Source organism: Alligator sinensis, unplaced genomic scaffold (genome assembly GCF_000455745.1).
Source record: "Alligator sinensis unplaced genomic scaffold, ASM45574v1 scaffold85_1, whole genome shotgun sequence".
Lineage (NCBI taxonomy): Eukaryota > Metazoa > Chordata > Crocodylia > Alligatoridae > Alligator > Alligator sinensis.
In genome coordinates, this window is record NW_005841891.1 from 2164148 (window position 1) to 2173558 (window position 9411).

General features: G+C 42.2%; 1 long non-coding RNA gene across 1 annotated transcript in view; it reads left to right on the top strand.

Annotated features, from left to right (window-relative positions):
• Positions 1–5486: 5486 nt before the first annotated feature.
• Positions 5487–9411, top strand: part of LOC112549303 — a 5552-nt gene continuing 1627 nt past the window's right edge. The window contains exons 1-2 of the long non-coding RNA XR_003092684.1: positions 5487–5841; positions 6333–6368. This is a non-coding gene — a long non-coding RNA (uncharacterized LOC112549303). The remainder of the gene's footprint in view (positions 5842–6332; positions 6369–9411) is intronic.

Sequence of the window (9411 nt, forward strand, 5' to 3'; positions counted from 1 at the left end):
ATTGAATTCTTTATTGGGTAGATTTCTGATAAATGTTGCATATTGATAAAGGTGGGAAACTCTTCAGCCTAAGAGTTTTCAACAGTATGATCACACTGTATCTTTTGTGGCCCTGCAGCACATGTGAACAACTGTAACATGATATGTGCAGTATCTCAGTATCATTGTTATTTCTCTCTTGCTCCCAGCATCCTCCCAGTGTGTACTGAGACATGTTCTAGTTCTCTAAAATATAGTTTCAGTATATTGTTTTCAATTCTTCTGATTGTGTAGGTGCTCCAAAAGTCACTGTAATAAAGTCAGACAGCACTGGGACTGACTACGGTTGCTTCAATCAACTGGAGCAAAATAATAGCCTCAAAATGATAGCTGTGTTGCATCATGCTACCATGACCCACATTCAGGGTGAGGTAACTGCCTCTTCCCATCCTGTTTCTGCATAATTTAAATCTAGCCGTCCTGGTTTGAGGAATGCTTTCAGATTGTGCCTTGACACAGTTATCACTGCCACACCGAGGCGAATTAGGATTTACTGGGGCCCTGGGCAGACACAAAATTAGAGGCCCCCTCCCCGCCATGGGAGCTGGACTCCAGTGAGGCATGGGGCCCCTCTCCCCACTTTTGCTGCCACTGCCAAGGGTGGGGGGCCTCTGTGCCCCGCAGGGGAGGCTGGGTGGACTGGGGGCGGAGTGGCGCATGCCTGCCTCCTCCCTGCTCTCCCAGCCCCCCACCACAGCAAGAGTGGAGCCCAGCAGGGCAAGGGCAGGTGTAGGCTGGCCACTGTGGGCTCGAGGCTCTCCTCCCTCCTCCCCCCCTGGTCCCTCTGGATGAGCCATCTGTAGCTCCATCCCGCTCCCTGCCCTGGGTCCCATGCACTGTTCTGGCCCCTACCTCCCTCCCTCACTATGGGGGCCTCAATCTGCCCCCCTACCCCTTCCCTCCCCTACGCCCCTGTCCCCCATTAGACTTACCTGCAGGGAGCTGGCTGCCTGGCTGTGTTCCTGGCCACATGCAGCCACACACATGCACAGGGATGGTACTAGGGGAGGCTCAGGGTGGCTATAGCCATCCCAAAATTCACCTTAGCACCCACATAGTGACCCCTCCCAGCACTGTCACTGCCACCTGCCCACCCCACTCATGCCCACAGCTTGCAGAGGCGTGGCAGCGCTCCTGGCCTGGCCCAGCCCCCTACCAGGAAGAGTCTGGTACTCTCCCTGCATTTCCCGGCAGCCCCAAGCAGGACCCCTTGTAGGCTGGAATACTACCTGCCTGCAAAGAGAAACTATCATTTTCCAAGGGAACCCATGCAGCTGGGGGCCCCTGGGCCTGGCTGATGCTGGCCCATGCGTTAATCTGCCTGTGCAGGCATAATCTGCAAATAAATACTGGGTCAGATGCACCCCAATACTGATCCTTGCATACTGCAGAAAGGGTTGGAGTAATGTACAGGGTCACTAACAGCTCCCTTAAATATCAAATTCTCTACTGGGCCTCTTAGGATTTGTCTGCAGAGGGAATCATTGAGGACCAAGGATAATCATCCTTCCATACACATGTTTCTTAGTAACTCCATGGTATAGAAGCCCTTGGAGGTGTAGCACAAAATCTCTTCTTGTTAGAGGAATCATATGTCCTAATCATGATGTAATATTTTAATTCTGAAGCTTGATGATGTAAATGCCACTGTGCCCTGGTTATTTTTGCAGAGCTGGTGACTGACAATTCACAATGTGTTTATATACTGTAATTGGAAGCAGTAGCAAATACAAGGAACACCTCCTCTTGCCAGGAGCAAAGAGACTTGCAGTACCCTGCTTTGTCTCCCTCGTACACTTCTTCATTCCTATCTATAAGCGACCAATGAGAAGAAATGAGCATTGAAGCCTGTATGCCATCCTACCCCAAAAAAGGTGGCATCTGTTCCTGTCCCCTGAGCTTTCTTCCCCAGGAGAAACCAATAGTCTCAGTTTGGCCAGGCCTGTGACTTTCTGATCAGCCTCACATCTTTCTTAGCTACATCTCTGACCTGGACTCTCAGTGCTTTGCATCTGCTATCTGCATCTGCCACAGATATTACATCTCAGCCAAATTCTCATGGACCCAGCTGGCTCTTTCACTTCCTCTCACTGCAGCAGTGATGAGAGGAAGTCAGGCAAGATAGCAGAGAAGGAAGTGAAAAGTTAAGATGTGGGAACCATGAGCAGAAAAAGCAGAAGGATGGTGAATGACAGGAGGCAGGGAAAGCATTAGAAATTCCAGAAGGGCAAAATTAAATTAAACGAAAGGAAGAAAATATTGTCCAGAGAATGAAGAGTAGAGCTACCTCTGTTCCCAGATACACTGGAATAGGGTAGAGGATTGCTGTGTCTTCACCTAAAACACGTAGGGGAAGCCAGAGCCTAGTTGGGAGTTTATGGCCTTATCTACATACAGATTTATGCTGGTTTAAATGAACCACAAGTTAGGCTGAGTTCCACATTGCAAAAGAAATTAGAATGAATAGCAAAAGATGTTTCAGCTAGATAAATAAGAAATAAATACATTACAAGAACAAGAAAGGAATTGGAGCTGCTGTATAGCAGGATGAAAAAGACATTAAAATTGGGGTCCATATACTAAAGGAGGGGGGATTTTTCAGTTCTCAGTATGGAAGATGCTTGAACATGGGTGTAAGGACAGGATGAGTAACAGGAATGAGAGTATGAAAATAAGTGTTGCCACATCTGAGGTAGAAGCAAGGCTTAAGAATTTAATGCATCTGAGTCAGAAAGGCCAGATAATCTCCATCCTGAAATTATGAAAGAGATGGCATATGAAATTGCAAGTCAGTAGCAAGAACTTGTAATAGATGTATGGTATCTAGTCATGGATGATACTGTATGGTAGGTGCATAGCAAATACAGCATGCCTATCAAAAAAGGGCTGGGAGAAGTGTTGAGTCAACTACCCTGTTAGTCTGAACTCAGTAGTATTGCGGGACATTTGAACAAATTTTGAAGGACACTTTTAAAAAATTGACATAAATGGAAAATAATATACAGTGCAACATGAGTTTGTCCAAGGTAGATCATGCTGTACTGACTGTATAACTTATTTCCCAAACAAAGGAAATATAGTCTCTCTCTAGACTTCATTAAGGTATTTGGTACAATGCCACATGAGCAACTTTTAGTTTAACTTGAGAAGATGGTGTTTAGTACAAGAATTGTAAAGTGGGGAAAGAACTGGCTAAAGGGGAGGCTACAGTGGTATATGGTGAAATAAAAAGTATCAGCATACCCAGAAGTTACTACTGGGATTTCTCAAGGATCAGTCCTGGGATTGATCATGTTTTGTTTTGTTTTTGCTTTTATTAGTGACCTTGGCACAAAAAATACAAGTGTGCTTTATGTAAAAAAGATGAGTTCAAACTGAATCAAGTGCAGGGAAAGATGATCGGGGAGTGGGGAACCTATCATGCAACATAAGACCAAAAGGCTCTGGGTTGTTTAGCTTAGAAAAATGAAGGCTGAGAGAGGAGAGTCCATCCAAAGCTCTTCTCTTTCTTACTGTTCAGGATGCCAGGAGGAGGAAGGGCCCCACAAACAGGTTACACAGGGACAATGAAGTGTCCTGACCCTAATACAACAACAAAAAAAGTAATCCACATAAATACAGAGCTATCAAGGGGTAAACACCAGGGAGGGAGAAGAGCTATTAAAGCTAATAAATATCTTTGGCCCAAGAACAAATGGGTATAAAGTGGCCATAAATAAATGTAGGCTGGAAAATCGAGGGAAGCTTCTAACCAGAGCAATGATGTTCTAAAAGAGCCTCTCAATAGGAGCAGGGCAAAGAAATATAATTAATTCTAAGAACAAGTTTGAAAAAAATTAAAGGATTATATGACCTGGTTTCCCCACATTGAATGGTGGGCGTGTAGACTCAGTGGGTGTGTCTATATATTCATTAATGTGCCTTAGGTACTGTGCATTAAATCTAGTACCTCCATTGTGCGGTACTAGAAAAGTGCACATTAACCTATTTTAATGCACATAACTTAAGAGCATGTTTTTTGGTGATGTTTTAATGTGTATTAAAATAAGCTAATGCACATTAAAGTGCACGTATAGACACAGTCTCCAATGTGAGGTACTAGAAAAAGGCACATTAGCCATTTTAATGTCCATTAGCGAATGAGCATGATTCTTTGTGATAATTTCATGTGCATTAAAATAGGCTAATGCACATTAGTGCATGTGTAGATGTGCCCAGTGACTCTGAAGACCCAGTCACAGTTCCTAGGCCAGTTTAGTTAACTTGGTGCAACCTCCTATTTACGCACTTGTGTCTCAGTTCAAGTAACTTACTTTTTTTTAATTAAAAATCTGTTCCTAAGTGGCTTAAAACATGGTGAAATAAATCATTTGAAAACTGAAAAAGATATGAATGCAGGGGATTGTACTGTTTCAATTTAAATTTCAGATCAATTTAAATATGTGCACTATTAGATAAATGGGTGCAACTTTCTGTATATACAAGGTCCAACGCAGGCAAGTGCTGAATGATTAATACTAGTTGTGATTAATATTGGTATGTGTTGTGATAGAAAAGCCGGAAAACCATTCCTTCCCTCTCTTTTGTAGGTCCATATGTGTATGAAAATGTCAATTTAAAATCTTAATGAGATTCAAGAGACTCAGTTTTCATCAGGAAATTCAAGCCCACATCTGTGTTATTATAAAGATCAGATCTCAATTTGCATCTCTGCCAAGAATCAGAGGGGAAAAGATAATCTATCTTCACATTTTTCAGAGATTCTTTTCTCGAAGTTCTTGATTCTCGACACAGAAAAGCATTGAGCAGTTGGCAGCCCAGGTTCTGATTGAATACTGGTGTAAATCCAGAGTAACTTCATTAAGTTAATTACTCCAGATTTACAGTGACTTGAAACTGCAATCAGAATCTGTCTTGGCACCTTTAAAATGTCTTTATAAAAAAGGCAGGAAAATTAATAGTTTCAATAAGAGAACTTTGAGGAGCTCAAAAATAAGTTAAAAGCCAAACTCCCATCCTCACACAGATGCCCCTGAAATCATTACCAACATTATAGAGGTAAGCATCTTCACCTGATCTGATTGCAGATAATCTGGCAGCAAGACCTAATGTGTCAGCAAAACGGCTATAGAGGCCTGCTGACAAGCCATTTAGGTAACAAGCACCTGGGTGGGAGGGGCATTTAGAAATATGTGAAGGTGAGAAGATGTTAGTGTCCTCTAACTTCTTCCCTGCATTCAGCTGAAGGAGTCTGTCCCTGATTTTGAAATTACTTGTTTGGGAACTTCTGGTTGGAAACTTTGGTGTTAAGGAGGTTTTTCTCTGATGATGGTTTGTGAACTGGTTCCCTACCAGAGCTGATATGAAACCTAGCTATGCAAGCCTCTTGTGTCTTCACTGCTGTTACTCTGGTTCCCTTAAAAGAAAACTTTCATTTAACAAAAATTAAAATGGACTTTGCTTTAACTTTAAAAATAGTAACCTTGACTCTATGGGCTAGGGTGTTGTTGTTGTTTTTTGGGCTTCTTTGGTTCTTACCGTAGCATGTGAAACTTGTATGCTTTGGAGGTATTGCTTTCTGCATTGAGAAATTTGTTGTTTCTCTACTCTCTTCTTCCATCCCTTTCACTATATAGTAGCCTATTGCTCCCACCTTTTCACCAGTGCATTAGTAAACAGCTCTCCAGCAGTTTACAACCATCTATTTCCAGATGGCAGAAAGCTGTGCAATGCAAGTAGTTTAGAGGAGAGAAGTGAAGGACCTGGATGCTTGCCCAGCACAAGGGAAAGTGGAGTAAGAAAGTGAGTAAAGAACTTGCAAGTGTCCTAAGTTGCATGAGAGTTACTATTACTATTATTTATTTGTTTAAATACATTGTGTCTATGCTGCAATCGCTTGTTCAGTTTGCAGTGTCCACATACGCAGCACGGAAGGAGAAGAGTGCAGTGTTTTTTTTCCTTAAAACAGGAGCAGATATACCTCTGCTGTCATATCAGTCCTGAGGAGCCCTCCACTGCCAAATTTTCCTCTTGGAAGATGATTTGGGGTGAGGGGGCAGCTGGTAGGGGGTGGGAAGTCTTATTGCCACTTTAGCTACTTCTAAAGGGAGAGGAATCTGTACTTCTCTGGAAAGGGGAGGGGATGGGGGGAGGTTTATGGCACCCTAAATGGGGATGTGGCCATGAAGACCTGGGAGAGTTCATGTCAATGCATACCTAATGACCTTAATGCAGCACTGGTTAAGATAAGTGTGATATTCTGCCAATGAACACTGGCTTCTTATTCCATTTAGGGTTCTGATTTGTGATGTGACTTCTGCATGACTGAGGTAGGTGAAAAATGAAGCAAATATAACTTCCTGGAAATCGGTGGTTAGGAAAAGATGTGATCCTGGATATAGAGCTTAGTGAACACAAAAGTAGCAACTGAGAACTATAGATGAGAGAAACTTGCACAAGGATGTGAGTTTAGGGGTTTTGTTTGATTTTCATATAATTGCAGTGGAAACATTTTTTTAAAATTTAAAGCCTTGTAATCCTAAAGAAAACAGAGAAACTTTAAAAAAAATTCAGGCCATTCAAAAGTCTCTTTAATCTTTTGGTGTGTCTCATGGGCTTGGACAACAGTACTGTTGCATAATAGCTGTGAGCGGCAATGGAATTCTGGGTAATTAAAAACAAATGACCACATTGAGTATCCTGCCCTGATTTGAGAAACCAATTATTGAAACATTCTCTGTATATATTTGAAGTATATTCTGTATTTTCTTCTTGTCTATTACTATATGCCTACTAAAGATAATGGAAAATACAGTAGTTCTTGATTTCAGTGGTTTTCTACAGCTCTTTATGACTTATAAGTGAAATCTCCCTCTGTTTTTTATATGACAACTATATTGGCTTTTAAGAGAGTAGGATCAGTTCAGTATTGGCTTGTTTTGTTTTTTTTTTTCTTTTGTTTTATCCTTTGCTTAAATTAACCCTTCAGTAATAGGTTCCCTATGACAAGCTCGGATATCTTGATGGTTGTGATGATGAATCAGATGACGATCTGCTGATAGTGTCTATGTAGTCTTTCTGCTCTTGAGCTCCTGACCTCAACGATTCTGATATTATTTTTCATCCAATAACTACAGTACATGCATCACAAAGAAAAGAGGGTACAATTGTACAGAGAAGAGTGTACTTTACATGTTCTGACTCTTGAGCACTTACCTATGTATGTAGCATAGCTTTTTCTTGTATGGAGTGTTTACTAAAGGTTTATGAAACTGTCAAGAAATTGATCAGTGAAGCTGGCAGAAACACTTAAAGATTGGCAGCTTTGGGCCTGATAAAGAAAAAAGGGGGTGGGGAGGAGAAAGGGGATACAGACATGCTGCTGAATAATGCTGTCAGGACTCTTAAACGGCTACTGCATTTCAATGGTGGCTGAAGTTATTTCAGTGTAGTTCCACGGAGCAGTCAATATTCATCAGCTGAAGTCATTTGGGATTTTTTTTTCTGTGTGCATGAACTGCAGGATCAGGCTAGGTTTGTAAAAGCCATTGGCTCCCTTGAGAAAGGAAGATAATACTTAAATGGAAGATTATTTTTGAAAGTCACAGTGGTTTAAATTGTTAATGGAATGGGGCACACTACTTACTGACAGGAATATTAATTTTACTGTGGATCAAAGGCTGTCAGTGTGTCAGACTGAATTGTAAATTTCCTGGATGTATTTGTTTATTGCATAAGCTGCTCTTCTCCAAACACCAATTTTGGTATTGCGTTTGTTGAACTATTGCTACCTTTGTCCAACTGTGAGCTAAAGGTACAAGTTGCTTCCTAGGTTCACAAAGGAAGGGATAAGGATGTTTTGATTTTTAAAAAAACAAGTCTATAGAGAAGCAGGCAGACCTAGTCTAATCATAGCCATTCATTGCAATTTCTGACAAACCTCTAGTCTCTCGGGTTAAGAACAACACTACTCTGTGCCCCATGCAGTTCCTGCAGGGCTGCTGGGAGTGGGCCAAGATGTGGTTTACTGCTGGTGGATGTGGAAGTGAGTTTTGTGTAGGTAGCCATTCTACCTCCTGTCCCCATTAGGCTTTTAAACTTGACCCAGCAGGCAATTTGGAGGAGGAACTTCTATGACATAGGATGTAAAGTGGACACTTAAAACAAAGTGTCTTTGAACACCATGATTCCGCTGTGTGCCTGGAGTAGAAGGGAACATGTAGCCCCTTAGACTGAGCAGTCTAAAAGTTTCTCTCAGTCAGGAAGATTATAAAATACGTACTACTTATGCAAGGGACCACAGCCATATACGTGCTTCATTAGGCAAACTGTGTTGTGAACCAGGGCATGTTGGAGTAGTTGTTTTGTTCAGAGCCACTCGGGTCTCTGGGGCAAGCAAGTAATTACAGGAATTCTTTTAAAGCACATGTAATAGGGAGGAGGTAATGACTACTGTTTAGCCAAAAGACAGGAGCAGATCCTTTGGATCAGCTCTCTTGCATAATTACATAATTAGGACGTGTTCTACTTTTAATTCTCTTGCATATGCATGAAACCTCATTGAACTTCCGCACTCAGTAAAAATGTAATTCTCTTCTCCCCCTGCCCTGCCTTTTTTTTTTCCATCTAAAGTTTAGCTTGAATACAGGATTGTCCTTCATTCCCCTTTTCTTTCAAATTACTACTAAACCACACACCCACCTAACAAGGATGGGCAATTATTTCTACTGGTGGGCCACTTAAGTTCTGGTGAGCTGTTGAGGGCAGCACACACACAATCTTTCAGAAGATATAATTTTAACAAATGACCGATTTTTTTTTTTTTTTTTTTTATAAAGTAAATCAATAAGTCCTATACTAAAAATCAAAAGATGTTATAGTAGTGTTTGGTTTTCTTAGTGTATTTCAAAAAATAATGTGTCCTGATTTTTAGGGGGGGGGTGTTGTTTGGTTAGTTAATATTGAGGCAATTGCATAATAGCTCAAAGTCAAGTCTTATTTATTTTGACAAAGAAAAGAGGGCAAGATTGGGGGGGAGGTTCTTGTGTCTTTGCTTCTGGGAGCAGGCCAGGGGTTGAGGGAGGGAGGGGGCACATGTAGCAGAGCTCACCTGGGCAGTGTGGTGCAGGTGTAGGTGCTCTTTCCCAATCTCCACCTCCCCATCTGGCCCACAGGTGCCCCTGCAGCACTCCATGTGGTGCCAAACCCCAGCCACTCCTGCCTAGTACAGTCCATGCTCCTGCTTGAACCCACACTACACCCACCGACTACATCACCCTGGCCCTGACCAGTGCAGAGTTTCCCAGTGGGGGTCCTGCAGCTGCTGGTTTAACTGCCTAGGTACTGCTCCTCCCCCCCCCCCCCCCCGCACCC